Genomic DNA, 23,756 nt, shown 5'->3' on the forward strand with positions numbered 1-23,756 from the left:
TTTTTATACCATTCTCATTCCTTTTATATTAGGCATAAAGTTCAGGATTTCGAACGTAATATTACATACATACAGATGTAAGAACTTAAATGTTGTACATACCACATAGATTTTATTTTATAAAACCCTTACACGCAAAATATATTTAGGCTTTGAATGCAATTTCCTAACAACGGAATAAAATAATGGAATTCGACAAACGTCTCCGGAATGTTATCATATATGGAGGACTTTATTTTTTATCTAATTTGCTGTACCAGCATGATCACCTATATATTTGTTATTGAATATGTGCATGCATATGTACATATGTCCCAATTTGATTGATATACCTCAATTAAATTCATAGTCATGAAGTAATGTGTATGTATGTACATAAAAACGAGTAACTGTATATATATGTACTTCCGCCTCTGTCCTTTATGGACTGCTATACTGTTAATCCGATTACCATAAATGTTTTGGAAATTAGAAGAAAACTCTGCAAATGCCTTCCAAAAAAGAAAAAAAAGTTGACAAACATGTTTGCTCATAAGTTCCAGGGGAGAGATCAATTTTTTTCCAGTCCTTTTAAGAGGTGTTACGGCAAAAGTGAAAATCGAAAAATAATGAAGTCATATAGAGGAGGGGAGAATTTAGAATAAACAACTCAATTTTTTTCCACACATCAAAACAAAAACTTACGCTTGCATAAAATTTTTATATACTAATCCTATTGATCAATATGTACTAGTACATATTGATTAAATTATGATGTAACTATGAAAAACTATAATAATTGATTGTTGTTTTTAGTAAAACATGACAACATTTAAGTTGGCATCATTTAGCAACATAAAATATGTCAACACTTGAAGCGAGAAGCATTAATTTTTATTTTTATTTTTTTGATATTTATTTTCATACTACATAAGAACGGAACAAACAGCAAAAACATAAATTTACGAATGGCTACAATACGTACTCTTACTTTTAGAAAATGGGCTCAAAATATTTTTTCTTTACTTTTTTCTGAGTTTTTTCTTTTATTCATGTCAATATTACTCGTCAGTAGAATGCAGCTGACTTTGGTACATGCTACTCACAATACGAGTACCTTCCCTATAGTAAAATAAATAAAGCTACGATTCAATTTAGTTTCATCGTTTCACATTTCTTGTGTTTCAAATATATTAGGCTTCATTACTATCATTTTCTACTTTACAATTCTATGAATGCAAATGATATACACACAGAATGTTACATAATCGTAATCATAAAAAAATTTTGTTCTCTTTTAATTCCTTCATTATTTACGAATATAAAGAATCCCATATACATACATTACCGTTATCAGTTTTATAATTTTAGATATTTGCGCATTTACATTTCTTTTTGAAGTATTAATATTAAATTTATACATATGTATATACATATTTGATTTTAGTTCAAAGAAAAAAAAAATTTTTTGCTGTTCTTACTTCGCATTTTGCAAAGAGTTTTTTTATTTAACACAAATGAAGCGACTTTATTTTATTTTAGAGAATGTAGACGATAGTTAGTTATGGCTAGATGTTGAAAAGCTAGGAAATATATATTTAAATACTAAATAGAATACATAGAATACACTATGTGTTATAGAACAATTACGTAGTTTTTCCATTAGTTTTTTTCATTTTCCCCTGCTTCTCTCTGTACTCATAAAATGCTATATGATTTAAATGAATATATTTAAGGAATTCCGAAGTATTCATTCCGAGATCCTTAATTTTGCCAACCCATCTTGCAAAATTAAGGATCAAGAAAATCCTTCTTTGGAGTTTTCCTCTTATAGCACTAGATGGGAAAATGTAATGTTATGTAGCTTGTTAAATTATTACCGACATGCTAAATTATTAAAAGCACTAGGACATTGAGACTGAGGTTTGCCTGGCAGAATGGGACTATGTCTATACTTATACTTAAGTTTTATTAATAAGGGATGAATTTTACCCTCGATATTATTTCAAGCGCATGATAACCAGATCGCCGAAATTTGCATTTGCTAAAGTGCTAAAAACCAAACGAAAACATTTCAACATTTTTCGGGCCCAAAGCTAAAATTATATAACGATTAAATCATAAAATAATTTTTTTTAAAAATAATGTTTGGGTGAGTAACTGTTTTTAAGTAATTATGTTTAACTTCTAATTGCTTTTCATACAATTGTTTATTTAGATTAACATTTATTTAAAAATATTCTATAAATAAATTCCAATAAACAACAATACATTTTGTAGGTTTGCGTGTACTGTTGGTAGCTGATTTATCTTGATAGTATTATCATACTTCATTTCCATTAAAAATTATTCAGCCAAATAACTGAAAAATTGAAAATTTTTTTTTTTTAAAATATAAGTTTGAAAATAATAAAAATATTGGATTTGTAATATCTGTTTGTGCAGCGGTAATGGGAAATTTGACACAACAGAAAAACTGTGACAAGTATGTGAAAAAAAAACTTATTCAAATATTTTTCATATTAAAATTTCATTTTTGCTACTACAGATGAAAAACAAAAGGCAAAATATGAAAAGAAGTAGAAAAACACTTAAAAACAACAAAAAGTCTTACAATTTTTTTTCAAAAGAATGCTACATAATATTGCATAGGCTGGATATATTTATTGTTCAAGAATTTGGGTCAATATTATAATAATAGGTTTGAAACAAGAACATAAGAAAAACCATTAAAAAGACAATGTACTTCTATACAATTTTAAATATATTTTGCATATAACGAATGCATATGTACTTATGTAAAAACGTAGAAATAAATTGAATTGAGGTTAAAATTTAATTTCCGCTTCGTTTATTTTATATAGGCAAAAAGTTTACTATATTTACTATCTTGGCACATTGGCTTTTCTGTGGACAAAAATGAAAACCTTCCGCCTCCCTTCCACGTCACAACAACTCTTACACAGATCATTCGCAAGGCGTTCACCCTCCTGGAATGTTCGACAATAAGACAAAGTTTCGTTGTGACGCCTATCATAGCTCCAATGTCTCTCACAGACATTGGTATCACAGATCATACCTTGCCCACAGTTCTCTGGTCGAGTTACATGTAATTCCATTCGCACATCTACCAATCCCTTGCTCAATTGCCGTGTTTCGTAGCAATAAGTTTTACGTACTCAGACACATTCCGAGCCCCTCCTTCCCAGGTATAAACCCGAGAGACGTCCCATACGAGCCCAAATAAGCACAATTCCGCACTGATTCGCTATCCTGTTGCGAAGTGACTTTTTGTATCGAACAACTGGTTTACTTGCAGTATCGAACCGTTCCATAAGTGGACGTTTCTAATTCCATCGCTCTTATCGTTACCTGACTGCCTGATTCGTCTGCAAGATCTCACGTTACCAACCAGCCAGCTCATATTTTCGCCGTATCAGTAACGACTTTAACATGTTACTCTAACATAAAATTACTTACTACCCCAGCACCCTTCAGACTTCCGAAATATTAACTAATTTGTTTTATTTTCTCTAATTCTCTTTCAATTTTTAACATACAAAATTATATTTATTTATTTTTACATTTTATTATTCTTTCACACGCGTAAATACGAATATTGTAATCATTATATGCAAATTCATTTATAAAAATTTGCTAAAATTAATTTTCTTTTATTAAATAAACCAATAATTTTTGGCCTAATTTTTTGTTTTTTTTTTCAGTAATCAAAATGCTTTAAAAACAAAACAAGCATTCTATGTAATGCCAGTGGTATTGCAATTATATAGCAAAAGCATACTAGAAATTTATGTTCTACCTCTTTCTTGAAGTTTTTAACTCCTCAAGTTACAAAATATACATAAGTACCTACATTTTCCACAGAACACTTTAATGTTAATTTGTGTTTAAATTTGTGACGCGTAATCACAAATATAATCAAACAGAAACAGAATAAAAATATTTGCTAAAAACCACAATAACTTTATGTACATATTATAACATTTGTAACAAAATAATAACAACAATCGAAACATAAATGATAGAAGAAAACAAAAACATTTATATAATGGCAGGAACAACGTCAGTCAATTTAGCAAACATGTTTAAAAGTAATTCACCTTTGTATTGAAACATTTCATACAATAATTATAAAAGTTTTATATTGCATCATTTTTTATACATAGCATGTGGTGGTTTAATAGTTTGTTTAACTTCTATTTAATAATTATAAATTTAATATTTTTATAAGAAAAAAAACACTTTTTTTACACTAAGTTTGTATTGTACAACTATCATTCTCTTTTATCTATAAAGAATAAAAACATGTTGGTTATCTTACACACGTTGTATAAAATGCATGTACAAATTTTGTGTAAGTGAAAATTGAAATTATTATATTATTTTTTTGTTGACAAGATTATACATGAAAACAAAACATCGTACAAGTGCTCCTCTAGTGTGGAAGCAAAGGAAACGAAAAGAATGAAACTTACAAAAAAAGAAAACAAAAAATATATAAAGTATAATAGAAAAGAAATGATATTCTATTCAAAATATTTACATAGTATCTTATGTATAATATATGCCTTATAAAACTACAAAAGGAATAGAAAGGAATAAAAGCTACAAGTTGACAAAGACAGTAAAAAATACACAACAACACAAATATTGCAATGAATGAAGTTTTCAAATTGATTATTTTACATGTTGTGATTTAAGCCGTATAACCCGTACATATATCCACATATATACATACCCGTACATATATCCACAAATCATATATTAGGGTCTCAGAAGCGGAGTGGCGTAAGCTACAAATAAAAAAAAAATATTTTTTTGCTGCAATCGGTTATGTATATCTTCTAAAATTAGTGATAGTTTCCAGTTTCGAAATAGTTTTTTCCCTATTTATTTTTTACAAAAATACTTTTGCTTTTGTAAAAATTTTCTGATTTTTCAAAAGCAAAGTGGCATAACCCACATTGTGGCTTACGCCACTCTGCTTAATATTTTATTGTATATGTTTTGCGTGGCTCATTATAAAAGATAATAAAATCATATACAATTCGAGTATTGATCAGTAACATGCATGATCAACATGCATAACGAATATGCAATGTTCGTCCCAACATGTATGACCAATTTGAGAAAAAAAAACAAAATAACACAAATACGGAACAAACATGTATGATAAACATGTATGACCAAACCGCTTGACTAACAGACGTGATTAACTTTCAATTTCTCAAAATTTTAAGGTAATTAAATTAAGAGTCTTCCATTTTAGTACATACTTTTATGTACAGTATAGATATAGAAGTATAGTTATGTATAGTATAAGAAGATAGATGATATAGATGATAGAAGATGTTCAATTATATGGAGCCAAGTGTCTACTGCCATTTTCAACTCGGCTTTATTAAAATAATTATCCTCTTATTTTTCATATTTCCTGGCCAACTGCAATTCTCAAACTTTCCCCAAATTAACTTTTGATAATAATTTCTTTAACACTCTGCTTTCATTATAATTATATTTTAAATTTCATTTACAATTGAAGAAATATTGTTCATACTGTTTTTCAAATTTTTCTTACTTTTGCTAAAATTTAAATAAATAATGATAAGAGCACATGAAAATCTAGATATACGTATGTTCTCATTAAATTTGTTACAATATATTATTCACATATATACGTATAACTTTATAGGCAAAAATAATGGTAGATTAAGAGGGAAGCAACAATTTTTTAACCAACACAAAATAATATACAAAGAATTTTATCTAATATTTTCTTCTTTTATTGTTATCTTTTTCTAACTTTTGTCAACAATAATATGTTTGCTCTTCCTTATATAAATGTATCCTTTTCTACTTCTTTATTTAATAACATATTTGTATACTTTATAAATTAATATTTTATTATATATAAAAAAAAGTGCTTCGGTATGAAATCCTACTTGAAAATGTAATGAACACTAGATCTAAAGGGTTTAATTTCTTTTTTTTTTAATAAAATAACGTTCATTGTACTTTTTCAAAGCAAATAAAAAAAAAAATGAGGAAATATTTTTCCATTATTTCGAGTCATTACTCTTTAATAATATGCAATGTCGAGTCATGTAATGCAAAACCAGCAAAACGCAAAATTAAAAAATTGAAACAAAATAAAATCGAAAGTTTTTTGACATTTCAAATTATAAAAAAAAAGAATTTATAATGAACGTCATGATTTCGAATTATATATGAAATTTCAATTTCGTATTTAAAAATTTTGAGAAATCTTCCAACATACTTCGATATTATGCCTCGAATTGGAACACAAATCGAATTGGAAAATTTGGATAGTCGTTTACTCATGCTGATGTTATTAAAAGTTAGAAAGTTTTGTACAAAATAGAAAAAAAAATTTTAAAAAATGAAAAGGAAACGCCTAATTATATGCAAATTTAAATTGTTTATTGATTTATGTTAAAATGCAGGTATTCTTGAGCTTTTCGCCACTCATTTTTTTAAAAACGTATTTGAAAACATTCGATTCAGTATTCGAACTAATTATATACCATTTTTTTTTAAATTTCAGAAAAGACTACTCGTAAATTTCAGAAAAGTACTCCAAGAGGCCCAAAACCGCACTGTCACCTCCTAGTGGTGGGCCCTGGTAATGGCGGAGGATAAAGGGGTGATTGAAAAGATCAAAGTTACCTTCGTGTCGTGGTCATGTCTCGCGGCGAGCCTCTTGCTTTGTGAGTTTCAGCCCTATATCTATACGTCAGCTGACGACGGGCGTCCCAAGTCAAGGTGGAACAGCATATGCCAATGACTGCGTGGCTAAGGGGTAGCTTAGTCGTTAGTACGCAGACTCTGGATACCAGGCGTCCTCCAGTTTAAGCGAGCCTTCCCATGGTATGCCGGGCTCTGCCATGGGGGCTTTACTCTCCCGCGCTATTCGTGGGACCAAGAATGAAAAACAATCTAAACAAAAATAACAGCAAAAACAAAAACAACAAGAACAACTGTAACAAACACGACAACTGCAACAACAACAACAACAATAACAACAGTGACAATTATAACAACAACAACAATACTAAGGACAACATAAACCCAGTTAGTGCTCAAGGGTCTTCGGAACCAGAGCTTCGCTTGACTGACGCAGAGGAGGAACTCCTTCTCACGCCAGTAGAGGAAAAGGCGGCGCCTCCGATGTAGACGGATAATCAGGATCCTCTTGGACCTATTATCCAACAAACTGAGGAGGACCTGAAAACGTTGGACATCAGGGGAAAAACACAATATTTCTCTGGTAGATCCAAGCGGCGTATTGCGGCTTATATCAGGGATGGCATGTCCCCAGAGGAAGCTCGCAGATATGAGAAGGAAAGGCTGGAAAAGCTGAAGGCCTGCGGATCGGGTGTTGTGGCCGCCCATCCCCAAAAGAGGGAAAGGTCAGAAAGCAACACCCTTGATGCAGGGCCCTCAAAGAAGAGGTCGATGAAGGGCAATGTTGAGGAAAAGGTCACTGGGAACATTCCTCAACAAAACCCGAAAATGAATTCTTATCGGGATGCAGTAGAACAGGTCAAGGTGGCCATCACTCATAGACTGCATCCAGAGGAAAGGCTATCCGAAGTTCAGATGGGGAAAATCAAAGTAGCCATCATGGATGAAATGAATGAAGTTGTGGACTCTCATCCACAATTTACTGTAGCGTTGCAAAGGGATGGATGGATATCCGTAACATGCAACAATCAAAACACCAGGGAGTGGATAACCAGTATCTGCAGGAAGATAAAGCCTTGGGACGGTTGCAACGTCGTGGTGCTGGATGGCGACGACATGCCCAAACAGCATGTATGCGTCACTTACGTGCCAAAGGACGAAACAACCGTCAGTCTCTCCAGGGACAAATTTCTAAGTAGGATAAGGAAGCAAAATCCCAGCCTCAAGATGAGTTCCTGGAGGGTGCTGAGGATGGATAAGGAAAAGGACGGGGGCTGCTAAATCACCTTTTCCGTGGATGATTCCGGATTGGAAGATCTATGGAAAGCGGAGTTCCGACTTTTCCTGAATTTCTTCCGTGTTACCGTTCGGGTTAAAGGAAGAAAATCCTCTCAAGATGCTGGCGGCAGGGCAGGACAAAATAAAAAACCAGTGCCCATCGCGACAACGACGAGCACTTCAGGCCAACCAAAAGAGCCAAAACTCATTGAAAAGTCTGAAGTCGCTCCAAAAATGGCGGCAAGGGAAACGGAAGGACCATCGACCAGCACGCCAAATACAAGCGTCCCGGGGGGACCAAAAGGGCTCAAGCCCATTGGGAAGCCCGAAACTGATTCGGTATTTGCTGTTGGAGGGGCTAGCGTGGCACCTGGGACGCAAAAGAGGCTGTGGCAGGGCAGGCGCCCACCAAGATGTGTAAAAAGACGGCAATGGGAGGTAAGGCTCATATAAAGCCTTTGTCTAAAGGGCCAATGCCCATAGACAAGATCCGGAGGAAATGATATGGCCCACCCGGACGAGCAAATGAAGGATCTAGTGGACTTTTGTGGAAGGAGGAACTTCCAACTTGTAATAGGAAGTGATGCCAATGCCCCCCACACCGTCTGGGGAAGCAGCAATATAAACAAAAGAGGTGAGTGCCTACTTGAATTTATATATAGCAATAAATTAATGATTATGAATGAGGGCAATAGGCCGACATTCATAAATGCAATTAGGGAAGAGGTCCTTGACATCACCCTTTGCACTGAATTTATCGGCAGTAGGGTTGGTGGATGGCATGTCTCAAATGAGACATCCATGTCCGATCATAGACAGATTAGGTTTGATATCATTGTCTCCGGGGGCCTGGCAGAAGAAATTTACCGGGTGCCCCAATCCACAGCTTGGAGTCAATCCGAAACGCTCCTCATGGATGGGATTGGATCCGTTCCTGCTTCTGTCAGAACGGTGATGGATATCGAACTGGCCAGCGAGGCCCTGACGGCGGCTATTACTAATGCCTATCACGGGAGCTGCCGCGCTAAGCCGAGGCGGAGCAATAGGAAGTGCCCGTGGTGGAATCAAGAGCTTTCAAGGCTTAGACTAAAGACCAGAAAGCTATTCAATAAGGCCAAGGCGTCGGGTTCGTGGGAAGAGTATAAGGACTCACTCACAAAATACAATAAAGAAATTAGGAAAGCGAAGAGAATCTCGTGGATGGCGTTCTGCAAGGGCATTGATGAACTCTCCAGCAGTGCGCGTCTTCACAGGGTGCTTTCCAAAAAGTATGCTAGCGGGTTGGGCCTAATGGAACTTCCTGATGGCTTCATGACTGAGAACGGAAAGCAGACGTTGGAGCTTATTACCTCAACGCACTTTCCTGACTCGGAGATTCTTCGGAATCACTCAAATGCGGTCATCGAACCGAGGGCATCCTGGCCCAAGAGGGATGACTGGAAACGATCCCGTCTAGTCTTCACGATGGGCAGGATTAGAAGGGCTGTTTTCTCTTTCAGGCCCTTCAAATCTCCAGGTGATGACGGGATATATCCTGCGTTTTTGCAGAGGGGTTTCCAACATATCGCTAGAGCACTGTTGGAAATCTTTCGTGCCAGCTATGCGTGGGGTTACATCCCTCAGGCATGGAGGGTGGCTAAAGTGACGTATATTCAGAAGGTGGGTAAGCGACCAAGCAACCATACAAGGTCTTTCCGTCAAAGCCTTACTTCTTTTCTATTGAAAGCAATGGAAAAAGTGATTGATAGATTTATACGGGACGATGCACTGGGAAGCAATCCCTTGCATGAATCTCAGTACGCCTATCAGTCGGGAAGGTCTATTGTACTGGCTCTGCAGAGTCTGGTGGGGGTCCTTGAAAACTCACTGGAAGTGCGGGAGGTGGCAGTTGGCTGCTTCCTTGATATAGAGGGAGCTTTTGACAACACCCCATATCATGTCATCTGTGACTCGTTGCACAAACGAGGGATTGATGCGACGACTAGCAGATGGGTTAATCGGATGCTACAGGATAGGATTATTAAGTCCACCATAGCTGACGATATACTCTTCATTTCCGCTGCAAAAGGATTTCCGCAGGGTGGGGTTCTTTCGCCCCTCCTGTGGTCCATTGTAGTGGATGATCTAATCGCTGCTCTCAGGGGCTCCGGGGCGCGTGTCTGGGGATACGCCGACGATGTGGCCTTCGCCGTGCGGGGAAAATTTGAGAGCACTATTTCTGCTCTTCTACAGCAAAATTTACGTGTTGTGGAAAGGTGGTGCAAAGGCGTTGAGTTAAATATAAATCCAAGCAAGAGCACGTTGGTTGCCTTCACCACACGCAGAAGCAGGGACAGATTAACGAGCCCAATTCTGTGTGGTGAACGTATTAGTTACTCGAGGGAAGTGAAGTATCTGGGGGTAACCCTTCATCGGGGGGACCTGGGGAATTAGTCCCAGAATAGCACTGTGGCTATATACGGCCCTTGCTAGGCCCATCGTCACCTATGCGTCGATTGTATGGTGCCGTAAGGCTCAGCAGGCGGGTGTGGGGGCCAAGCTGGAAAACCTACAGAGGCTGGCCTGCCTGGGAGTGACCGGGGCAGATGATCGGATTGCCGCCACTGCACCTCCATATATTGAAGGAGGCTCGGTTAGTGATTTACCGACTTCTCTCTGGCGAGGACGGGGCAGGGCTAAAGTTGGCTCACAGAACTCACAGAGACTTCATTGAGGGCGATCCGATTCTAAGTTTAACCATGTCGGATACCTGTCTGCCGCGGTACAACTTCGACCACAGGTACAGGGTTCTGTTTCCCGATCGATGGACGTGGGATAGGGGTGGTTCGGTACTTAGGTCGGGTTCGAGCGTGTGGTATGTGGACGGGTCCAAAACGGAGTCGGGTGTGGGTTCGGGCGTATACGGTGTCCGCCCCGTTCAGCTCAGGTTACATCCAAGCTGGTCTGGAGCTGCCTTGCTGCACTTGTGAAGTACCACCTGCATAGGCTGGGGAAGTCGGGTTCCCCCCTGTGTAGATTTTGTGGGGGTGGCGATGAGACCGCCGTGCACATTCTCTGCGACTGTCCGGCACTGGCTGTTTGGTGCCGCAATTGTCTTGGACATGGGTCGCAAATGTCTTGGACATAAAGTTCAGGAACTGTTGTCCAACTGCCTTAGGGATATCTCCGGCTTTGTGATTGGGACGGGGATATTATAGACGGGAGAGTGGGGGGCTACAATAAGTCAAAAATGGCTGCGGTGGCTTGGGGGGTTACTCCTGTCCCACTCGGTTGCCTTGGAATCTACAATCTACAATCTACTCCAATAACTATTTAAAAATAAAACTATTGAGTACAGTTTTCAAGTATTAAAATTCAAAGCATTTACAAAAATAAAATAAAAAATCATGTTTAAATAATATTAAATAAAAGACAGTTCAGAATGAAAAAATATTTTCAGATCTAAATTAAAATGCAAATTTTCTATATAATAGGGACTCTAAAACATGAACTAAATTACAAAATTGAAATTCTGAATTTAAATGTAATTTAAAAAAGAAAAACTTAAACTAAATACATTTTATGCAAATCAAATTCTAAAAAATCAATTAAATTATTTTATACAACAATCTTATTATTTTAAATATGAAATTTAGTTCATTTTTGCAATGCTACACGCCTCATACGCAAAAGTTAAATATGTCCCATATAATACAAATAACAAGTTATGTGCATATGTAATACATACAAATATGTTATTTCAAATCAACCTCAAACCTATTATTATTTTCAAGTTTTATTCAAAAGTCAATTTTTAAAAAAGAATTTTAATTAAATAAAACATTAAAAAAATTTACTTATATAATATTCTTCTTTTCTCTCCTATACGATATTTGCTTATTATATAATGGTATATACATAACCCAAATTAATACAAGTATGTATGTATATGTTTGACGAAAAATTGAATCGATTGGTAATTCCGTTTAACAATTTTTATATTGTTATTCCCAAATGAAAATACTTGATGTATACAAATATACGTAATCGATATGCATACATTTACATTATTTACATAAAAATATAAAAAAAACTCAATTCTATATTTTCGTATATATTGCTTATAAGATTATATAACGTGTATAAACATAACATTTATTTATATAATTCTATTTATATTGAAGTACAATATTGAAAATCCTTCCACCACGCAATATTTTATACATAGATAAAAATAAAAACGTGTACGTTAAATATACATGCATGAATAATTTAATAAATCATCAGTGACAGTTGAATTATTTATATATATAAAAAAAAATAAATATCAAAAATACAAAGGCAAAATAAGAAATAAACGAACAAAATAAATAAAATAAAAAATATTTTCCATCTACCCCCACATTTTTTTACTTCTATTCTCTTATATTTTATTTTTACTCTCTTACCACTTTCAATCTCTTTCACTATTCTCTTTTTTTTAAACTGTTTATAAATAAGAAAATTATATTCAATATTCGAATAGAAAAATGCTAATCGATTATACATACAACAAATGTTTGCTTGTAATTAACTAATAATCAATTAAAATAAATGTCAAAGAGAGAAAAGTAGAAATGTCAAATTCAAATACAATAAAATCAGAAAAGTAGAAATGTCAAATTCAAATACAATAAAGTCAACAAAAAAGGATTAAAATTATTGAATAAATATTCTATAAATATTAAATCTTGTAAATTTTATTGTAAAATATAAGAAAAGAAACAATATATGAAAACATATGAATTTTTCTTTAATTTAGCTACTTACCGACCGGAAAACCAGCCCAAGGATATTTCATACTCTGTAACGAAAAACAACAAATAAATAAATTTTATTTAATTGAAAATTTAATTATTATTATTTTTTCTTTTCAATTTATAAATTAACTTTATTATTTTTTGTTTCTTAATTCTACGATTTCCTTGAAATTAAATCGGAAAGACACTTAGGGAATGATTTAGATGTGTTAGATTACAACTGTTATAGGGCAACTCATCTTAGTAACTATTCATTGTGAGATAACGCTATTTTAGTTAAGGATACCATAAAACATAATGAAGAATCCCAAATAGAGACGAATGGTCAACGTATGATTACAACGTGATCGTTACATTAACGATCAACTTGTACTCGTATGGTTAAGATTGAGTCTACCAAGCAAAACTTCAACAACCAAGATTCTATATACGGATGGAAATCGATTCTTACTAGGAGGTCACTATAATGCCAAACATGTGAATTGGGGTTCTAAAATGACCTCAACATTCAATTGGCCATCCAAATAACTGGCCAATCATTTTTGACTTTTATATTTTTCCAAAATAATTTCATCAAAATTTTTGAATTTGGAAGATGGCCTTGATTTGAATTCAGATAACCGTGCTGTCATATTAAACTTTGGTGAGGGAAATCTTGGTCTGCTAAGCTCTCAGAATCACAGCACGCTTATCAGATGCGCAGGTCCACCGACACTGCATTACATGAGGTTGTTCGGATGGTGGAATACTTTATGTCTTGGGGGACATTCCTTTCTTGACGACAGTCTGCACAGCACACTAGCCGTTGGGGGAGCATGCGACCCTTCGACAAAACGCTTCGCAGCTATCGGGAAAAGGACAAGACGGAGAACATTTTCCACTATTTCTGCGAGCGTCCCGCTCTGGGCGAAGCTGGCCTCTTAATGTCTGCTTCACGTCAGGCAGATCATGGGAGATACCGAAAATTAGCATCGGGGGTTTAGATAGATTCCTGAAGAGAACCGGGTGGCTTAGATAAGCCACCTATAATAGTACGTTCAATGACGACCCAGTAATCACGGTAGTGGTAGCAAAACGACACATTTCTACTAATTGGGGTGCGGTAGATCTGCTGCACCTGCTACGTCAAGCAACCAAACATTTATATAATACTATTTAATAGTATATCATATGTACTTTTATAAGTTTTTGATTTTTAAGTTTTAATTATGAACTTCTGAAATTTCTGAAAAAGATCGCATATATATGGGAGTAATATATTAAATTTAATTTGGTGAAAACTAACTTACGATGTAGAAGTTTTTATGTCAAAACTTATTAAAAGTATTCAAAATGCGCGTCATAAGACTATGTTGTAATTTTTTTAATTCAAATAATTATTCCCAAATCATCAGCCCAATGCGAAAAAGTTAATTTTTTAAATTATATGGAAACAGCGATGAAATTTCAAAAATCACAACAATATACAAGGGAATGAAAATAGAAAATTTGTTTAAACATTTTTATACTAAACAACATTTCTATTTTATTGGTTTTTGAAGAGCGATAGTAGGTTTAATGGAAAATAATTTCAAAATGAGGTCGTAATTATAACAAAGTATAAATTCTCTTCTGAAAGCATTAAAATTCCAAAGTCTTCTAATCAAAATTCTGTAATAAAAGCAAAGTTCAATTAAATTAAAAAAAAATTATTTGAATTTTTTTCTTCTCATTTCAATTCGTTATTATAAAAAAAAATTCATTTTGAATCTCGAAAAAAAATTTTTTGTTTTTCGAAACTTCTTTTTCTTTTTCTTTTAATTTTTAATTAAAACTCATAAAATATTCCGATGCGAAAGAAAAAATACGAACACCAAAATTCTCTTCAAATTCTTCTTCGGTTTCTTTATTTTTAATTTATGTTCATTTCAAATTTTCATTACCGTAAAGTATCGCTTCTCTTCTTCTGCCAAAATTGTATATTCCAAAGCTTTATTAAAGGGATAGATAGTCAACCTAAAAATTTTTTCTTTTAAGAAATTTTTTTCATTATTTAAGAATTTTTAAGAATATTTTCCCATTTTGCTATTGAAAATCTAAAAAAAATAACAATTTTCTTTCGTGTACATTTTAAAATTTGATTTGGTTGCTTTTCTCCCTTTTTTTTTGTTACGAAACCAAATCACGCACTCAATTTTTGTTAATGAAAAGGTTACATAATGTATATATAAAACACATTTAGAATCCTTAAGATAAAAAGATAACCTTAAAATGTTAAGGAATACAAAGTGAATGAAATAAAATGAAAAAAAAAATGAAAGGAAATTAAGAAATGAAAAAAAAAATTTTTTTCTTAAAGATTTTCGAACTTAAAACATTGAAAAATATTACAAAATTTGTCTATGTATATACTACACACAGAGAATGGAATAAAAACTTGTACTATTCAAAATCAAAAAATTATTTTTTTATGCTAGAATTTTAGAAGATATGAATACGATTTGAATTAATGTAGATTTGTACATGAATATTTCAATTACTAATAGAAAAATTATTATAAAATTTTCATTACGAAAAATTTACATTAAATTTTAATTTACGATTTCCTTGTAATTTCCGAATAACTAGTGACAAACGACAGTAACATTCTGTTCCAGTGCTACTTTCCAAATAGAAAACAAATTTCAATTTCAATGCTATTAAATTAAATTTTATTAAATAACAGAATTCTATACGCATTGCAAGTATTATATAGTACTGTGAAGACTTCATAGTACTGTGACATCACATAGTTGGAAATCGCTTCTTTACACTATAAATCAAGATAAATTTAAGCAGTGTAATTGCAAGAACTTCACTTTAAGACAAGATCAGTTTGGTTAGGAAACATTATATAATTTTAGTAACTGAAGAATTGAAATTTTAGTAACTCTTGTAAAGATGTGCTGGTTAAATTTTGCATGATAATATAAAATTTTGAATAGGAATGACTATTAATGTTCGAGTCAACATTTTATTACTTGTATGTGTTTTTTCATTAACAACAACGTCCTCCACCATTTCAACCAACAATTTAGTTCTACTTCTTTTTATAAAGAAACACAAAAGTAAAAAAAAAACCCCTTTCCAGCTATGTATGACGAGCTAAGTAAAAATGTACCTTTAATTCATTTTATTCACCTTTTTTTATCCTTTAAATACCTAAAAAAAGTTTTTTCTCTTCAATCAAGATTATGTCCTTTAGTAATTTTTTTTTAACTTTGTTTTGTTCTATTTTATTTTACCTTAAAATAAAACATTATCATCAACAATTTCATTTTTGTTTTTCTCCTTAGGACATCTTAAAAGACAAAACCATTCCTAAGGATATTCTTGAATTTTTGATTATTATATCAAAAAGGACACATTTAACTAACAAAACAACAAAATAGATGAAAATTTTAACCTATAAAGATTTTCGTCATCTTCATCACTTGCATCATCACCATCATCCTCACAAACATCACAATCAACATCACTAACAGTATAAACACAACAAGAATAACATAAAATTTACAAGCGGGAACAAACAACCATATCAAAATTTTTAACAGTGCCTACTACCAACATCAGCTAAATTAAACCACAAATATATCAAAATTTTTAACTAAATTGAAGTACTACATGTTATATTCACCCCTTCCATTTCGTATGTAAAGGTAAAATAAAAATATTAAATTTTATATAGCCTCCATATTTGCCCTTCCTACTTTGATATCCTAAAAATGGAAGGAAAATGAAAAAATTTGTAAAAAAAATGGTAAGCAACACAAATAAAAAAAAGTTGTAAGAAAAATAAGAAAAAGAATAAAAACACAGAAGCTGGCATTTCCAATTAATTACATCCGCAAAACGATTAAAAATTTATAGTCAATGATATTCTACGATATGAATTAGAGGATCTTAACCATACTTAAAAAATATGTTTATATACAAAAATAAGATCAAAATAATATAGACTTCTTTACTTTTAGATAATAACTTTCAGTAACACAAGTATTTTACACTGCAATTCTGTACACAATAAATTTGTCTTATAATTTCGAAGACCAGTTAAGAAGAACGTATAAAGAGAAAAAAATACACTTAGAACATATCACTCTATTCATCGATTATTTCAATGATTTTTGTTTCCTCGCCCGATCCAATGGTTTTGTAAGCCGGCTGTAATAGTTTTTTCTTCCTAGGTTCACCGTAATGATGAACCCAGGCGTAGTTGGATGACTTATCTAAAATTGATGTCAAGAATATTAAGAAAATCCTCAGAAAATAGAAGTGAACAATGTTAGCCTTATTTTATTGAAATGCTCGTCAGCCTGATACACTAACCACTCTAGTTAATAAAATTCTGACTCAGAAAATAGATAATAGATTTTTTAACTGCATTTTAGGAAAAACAGTTACACTATCTCTAAAATTTCAGATCATCGATTTTCTTAAAGTAAAAATAAAACAAAAAAAAGAAATATTAAAGAAATAATTCATTCTTAAGAATATCAATATACATTTTTCAGCTATGATGTGCCTTTGTATGTTTAAGGATCCTGAATAGAAGAAAATTTCACTCATACTATGTGTATTCAAAGGATAATCTTATCAACTTCTTTTATATTCTATTTCATGTACAAAATGTTTTGAAAAGGGAAACGTCTACGACTTAAATAAGATTTTTATTTATAATAAAATTTCTCAGGTACCAAAGACATATCAAAATAACAACAAATTAAAAAAAGAAGGTATGAAATTGTTCAACAGTTTTTTTATCTTATTTTTCTAGTGAACAACAATAATGCGAATGGGAGTAATATAGTAGCATTTTTTTGCTCCTGTAAATATATATTATTATGGACCAAATAACCAAAAAAGGATACCACGGGAAACTCATAAAATTGAGAAAATGACCTTTTTTTATTTTTTTTTTATTTTTCTGCTGATTTTCATTGGTTTTTCTTTACTTTTTTTTCTTCTTCATTTCAAAATAAAATTCAACAGCAACAAATTGCTGGTTATGGAAATGTTTCTATATATTTATTCAAAATGTATGCTAAAGCATTAATAATTTGGTATAGTTTAGAGTTTCCAAATTATTTCGTAAGTTTGTTTTGTAAAATGACAATAATGAAAATACATGAGGTCTTGAAATTAAAATGCAATATACTGAATTGTATATAATTTTGTCATATGGTGACAGAAAGCAGGACAGACGACGGCGCCTACTGCTCTCACGTGACTGCAGCGCCTTGCGTGCCTTATATAACGAGTCCTCTAAAGACGTGTCCCACTGCCTCAAAATAAGCTCTTTTGGACATGGATTCACTTCAAGTTCACCTTAAAAAAGAGACTATTGAAGGGAATATTTCGAATAGAGCAATATAGAGCAGAGATTCAAAAGCTAATGATCTGAGGAGATACCTTAGTATTATGAAGGGAATATTATCTCAAACAAATGCTATTAAATTGTGTGCTTCGGAGTATATCCGAAGGAAGCTCAGGAAGAATTTGATCTATATTATGTCGGACAGTTATTGGGTTAGAGAGGCAATATCCAATGCGTAAATCCACCAATAGGCTATTGATGTGTGTACTCATTGGAAATCGCCTCCAGATGCTTCATTTGAAAAGGACAGAACATTAGGAGGCGTTGACTCGCCTACGACTGAGATGCTTCAGAAGTGATTTTGTAACCATGATGGAAAGAATCACAAAAGATCACAAAAGATTCCCGCTATGAGTCATGAAAAGGTCTGCAAAAAACGGCGAGATGACTGCAAAAAAAGGTATGCAATTCGGTCAATTTGCAATGAATACCAGTACCTTTCCCGTCGAATTTAAAACAACATTTCTTATTTCACTATCAGCCCTTTGTAGAAGGAGGAGAAATGCCCTGAAAATACATTTTTAAGATTTAAAGCTTTTTTGCTTTAAATAAGCAGCAGCATTTTCCAAATTCAGATCTGCAAGAGGTCATCACGCAGATCTTATCACTACAGATTCAGCGGCGGTCGATTTGAACTAATATGCATTTTTTTTTTTTTTATTGGGGTTGGCCATCTTTACCAAAAGAAAATTACTTTTTCTAATATAATTTTAATACGAAGGTAAAAAATAAGACCCTACTTACAACAATATTAAAAGTTACGCAAGATATAATTTTTGATATAAAATTACAATCATCAGGAAAAAAAAAAGAGACACCCCAGAAAAACAAAAATGAAACATATAAGGACGTACCAAAACAAAGTCAGGTTAAGAACCCACCAACAAAAGTAAAAACAAATATAAAATTATAACCCTCGAAAAAAGTATTTTTTTTTTGTATTTTAGCCTCCTTTAAAGTCAAATAATTTACACTTTTATGTATAATAAATGAGAAACAAAGAAAAAACAGAAGATTCTTCTTTTTTCTTACATTAAAAAGGATTTAACGTAAGAGCGACTTGACTATGCCCATATATACTTGTATATTTTTGGTTTAAAAGCAAAATATTACTTAACTTTAAAATAGAAGATACATGCATATATAAAGTGGTAAAGAACTAAAACTAGTGGCCCATATAGAGAAATTTTTTCTGTTTCTGCATAATCCGTGTAGACCTCTACTTAATATTTTTGTATCTAGTATCCCGAAAGAATTAAAGGCAGAAAACTGTGTATCTGAAATTTTACATATGCTATATGATATTTGCACACACATATATAAAAATTAAATTGATTGTGAATTATAAGGTGTTTAGAAAAATTTTCTTATGCCCATACAATAAATACCATCAAACACATATTAAATCGCATATAGTATTAGGCATCAAACCGAAATAAAAAAGGTTAACATTGTATATTAAAACTTAAATTAATTTATGATAGTTAAAAGAAATAATATAAAGGTGTAATAGTAATAGATAGTCATAAGGAAGGATATGTTAGTCAATGCTAAAATAGTAAAAGAATATAAATATTTTTAAATAAATAAATTCCAATCAAATTAAAAGGATTTCTTGCTTCCTACATTTTTTTTCTGGTGCAACTACAATGAGATAAATTTTATTAAATTAATATCATAGCAGTAATTGGAAATACATAGATATTTAAAAAAGAATTTATTATGGTATAAAGGACGAAACAATATATTATTCGCAACTTAGAGTAGATTACGTATAAAGGTAACAAGTTTCTTTTTCAATATCTCTTGGAGACCCACTATATTTATAATTAACTCAAACAAGTCATTACATACGGTAGACTGAATCTCTGCGGCAATGAGTATATACTTAATCAGCGTTTCTGTACATATTAAAAACCCACACTAAAGATAATTTAAAGTTTCTTTTACTTCCTATAGTACCATACTACAGCAGAGTATACAGCAAATGAGTGCAGTTCTTTGGCTTTTCCAGGTATTCAAAAACCAAATTACTACTTACTAAAAAAATTGCTCTAATATCCCGTAGATTAAAAAAGTTTTCCATCAAGTTCTTCACTAAGCAAGAATATGCGGATGTATCATTTTCCATTTTAGAGATTTTTCAACTATAAACGTCACCTCAGCACTGTAAAAAAGTATATGCTCAGCCATGTCTTAACACAAGCGTAAAATAAAGTTCATACTCGTAATATCATATTAAAATAGTGTTTAATAACATAGTTCCATATTAATAATCACAAAACTTTGCTATTAGCTTTTGTTGAGCTCGACCTCTTTTATTATGGAGTATTGAACTTACTTAAATCGAATTGATCGTATGTTATCTTTCATTTATTAGATTGCTTAAATAAAATTTAATTTTAATTAGAACAAGTTTAAATTTTAGATTAAGTTTCTTTTTTCATCTAAAATATTTTCCAAAATAATTACAAACCGGATATATGATAAATTTATTTTTAATATAAAATATTAACTTTATTTAAGAATAATTCTTGTCTTGAATTATAATTTTTATCAAAATAAATTTTTTATTGAAGATCCTTTTAAATGAAATATTCAAAGACTTTAGGTCCAAAATATTCTTAATTAAATTTTTAATTTTTTATTAGATATAATTTTATTTATATTTTTTTATATTTATGTAAAGGCATAAAATTCTTTTTAAAATTATCTATTATTTAACAAGAGAATCTTTTATACTTTAGAATCGCACAATTTCTATTCTCTAGAGCTTATTTATAATGGTATAGAGTACCCAGGCACTCTTATTATTTACATAATGTATACCTACTTGTCCGCATCTTATTCAATAAAAAATTTCAAGGAACTCTGAATCTTTTTTTTTATAATGAAGGAAATAAATAAAATATACAGGCATATACAGGTTGCACGTACATACAATTACCTGATACACGTGTATATGAATAAAAATCCGGAAGTTTAAGGTTTTAAGGATAATAGCATTAAAGTGGTTTTCTTGAAAAGGAAAAACAAAACAACAAAGAAAATATAAATAAATAAATAAACTTTCATTCTGATGGGTGGTATAGCCATACCATTAAAATATAAACATTTACGCAAAAATTATACAAAAAAAAACAAAAACTCTTAAAAAACTTCTTTTCTTCTCCATTAGACTTTTTTTTATTCATTTTTACTTTTTTATTTTTTTATTATGCGGTTTTATTTGTGTAATCCCATACCATCAGTTTCTTTATAATATTGATAAAATATTCCTATGTATAATTTGCTCTATTTACTTTTTACTGTAGAAATTTACAATAATTTAAAATTATCTTTCCAAGCTTAGGGAAACGAACATTTCCAATATGTTGAAGATTTAATAGGAAATATAATAAACAATATATTTTAATATACGAAAATTTCTATGTAAGACATTCCGAAAATACTTTGCTGCTTCTTTATATTGAAATACAAAGAAAAAACAAATAAAAATCAGTAAATTTTTGAATAGAGACTGTGTTCTTCTTTCGTTTTAGTTGTTTTCACAATTATTGATTTTAGTTATGGAATATAAAACTCGTACTTATTATCTACTCATATCTTCTCCTTCGATGGGATTCCACCTTGCCGTGGTGAAGGGGCTGAAGTAGGGTCAATGATCTTAAGAGCGATGGCGGCGGATACCACGACTCTGTGGTTTCTGGCAGGTGCAACCATGCTGACAAGGTCGTAAGTGAGACATGAAAACCAAGAGAATCTCCTGGGCATGAAGTAACTGCGTAAGCTTACCTTCAATAAGTCCCTCCCCCCAATCCAATGGTGTTACACGACCCGTGCCTAGTGGACTAGTTGGTAGCCGGGGGATATACTGGCTGCCGCGAACGGAGTCTCTCTGATACCGGGTCACCTCAGAGAGTATTTTTGACCTTACTACGTCATGCGGGGCTCTGGCGTAGCGGACTACCCTTTCCCTAGCTATTCGTGGGACCAAACATGAATGGAAGAAACAAAACAAAGAAAATAGAAAGATCGGTACGACGGGAAAACACCGTCATGGTCCGGGAGGAAGGAGGAAGCCCTCCTATCTGCCATCACTGGGTCAGCCTGGAGGCTTGGATGATCCGAGGAGACAAGGACTGAGTGGTGCAGGTGTCAGATGGTACCTGCGCTTCCTGGAGCAGGGAAAATCACCTGATGAGGCTAGGAAACTGGCGGAAGAAAGGAAGAGGCCTATTGGAGACGTACCTCCACTTTCTCCGGGGGGCAAGCGTGGACGTGAGTCCTTGACACCCCAAGAAGAGCAGGCCAAAAGAAGTAAGACGGCTGAAAGAAAGAATATGGGAATTCACCCAATACCCTCCACCTAGAAAGCAGAACCGGGCACTAGCTATGCCATGGCCGCCAAAATTGTGAAGGTGGCAGTTCTGTCGGGGGATACCCCTTCATTATGCTGACCCAGCATGAGCGCACCCAACTGGAGGAAGCTATAATCAACGAGGTAGCCAAGGGCTGGGATAACATCATCCAATTTGAAGGAATACGCTTCAGGCCCGGGATGGTACTCGTCGATTGTGCAGATGAGGAGACAGCTGAATGGCTGATCAAACGAGCGCCAGTTCTGGGTACATGGAGCGAACCAGAATTGATGGCAAGGAAGGGAGATGACATCCCAAAGCCTTGTGTAATCACTGTCTTCGTCCCCAGGAGCGGAGGCCAAGCCTGGGAAAAAACGCTGGCCATCTTCCAGGCGCAAAACAGGGGAATACACACCCAGCTCTGGAAGCTGATGGGGCAGCGAGAGGACGGTTGCGGAAAGGTTCTCCGAATAGGGATCGATGACTCTTCCGCGGAAGCCATCAGGTCACATTCTGCGGTACCGGTTCGGGAAAATCCCTGTACACGGGCTCAGAATGGGGCAGTCCGAAAAAGCGGGGTTAATGGAATCCTCGGCGGGCCGGGTAGAATCGCCACGGGAGTCAAATGATCCCAAAAAGGAATCGGCGGACGAGAGGGGTCTTTCCGAGAGATATGAAACCCCTGATGAGGGGCGTCCCCCTTCATTAACAACGGAGGAGATGGTGGAGGACCTGGAGCTAACTCTTCTAAGTCTCAGGGAGTCCTTCCCAGAAAATGACGTCCCGATGGCAGGGGAAGATCACCCTGCCAGGCAACTCAACAAATGAGGGACGAAGACACCAGGGTCGCCCGGGTGAATGTCCACCATCCTTGCCAGCAGCTTCGGCTGTTCTGGCAAGGATGTTCACCAATTAACATCTGGGCATAGCCATGGTACAGGAGCCCTGGGTATACAGGGGGCACATCAAAGGACTGTCAATTAGGGATGCGCAGGTAGTATGGGATTGTGGGCAGGACCGGCCCAGGATTTTACTTTCAGATTACCTGTCAGGGCCCGCATTAATGTTGGAGGCAAGGACTTGGAGAGTGCAATAGGAAGAGGTGGCCACTCATCATGGGCTGTGATGCAAATGCGCATCACGTTGTATGGGGGAGCAGCGACAACAATGCTAGAGGTGAGTCCTTATTAGAATTTGTAGTTAAAGAAAACCTAGAAATATTTAATGTAGGGAATGCCC

General features: G+C 33.7%; 1 protein-coding gene across 4 annotated transcripts in view; it reads right to left on the bottom strand.

Annotated features, from left to right (window-relative positions):
• LOC129609965 (amyloid beta precursor protein binding family B member 2-like) overlaps positions 1-23,756 on the bottom strand; it is a 285,959-nt gene that overhangs the window by 130,185 nt on the left and 132,018 nt on the right. For all 4 annotated transcript variants that reach the window (XM_055522249.1, XM_055522246.1, XM_055522247.1 and 1 more), the window contains one exon: positions 12,772-12,805. The gene's annotated coding sequence lies outside the window, so the exon portion shown is untranslated. The remainder of the gene's footprint in view (positions 1-12,771; positions 12,806-23,756) is intronic.

The sequence above is a fragment of the Condylostylus longicornis genome, unplaced genomic scaffold (genome assembly GCF_029603195.1).
Source record: "Condylostylus longicornis isolate FDR11 unplaced genomic scaffold, ASM2960319v2 ptg000042l, whole genome shotgun sequence".
Taxonomy (NCBI): domain Eukaryota; kingdom Metazoa; phylum Arthropoda; class Insecta; order Diptera; family Dolichopodidae; genus Condylostylus; species Condylostylus longicornis.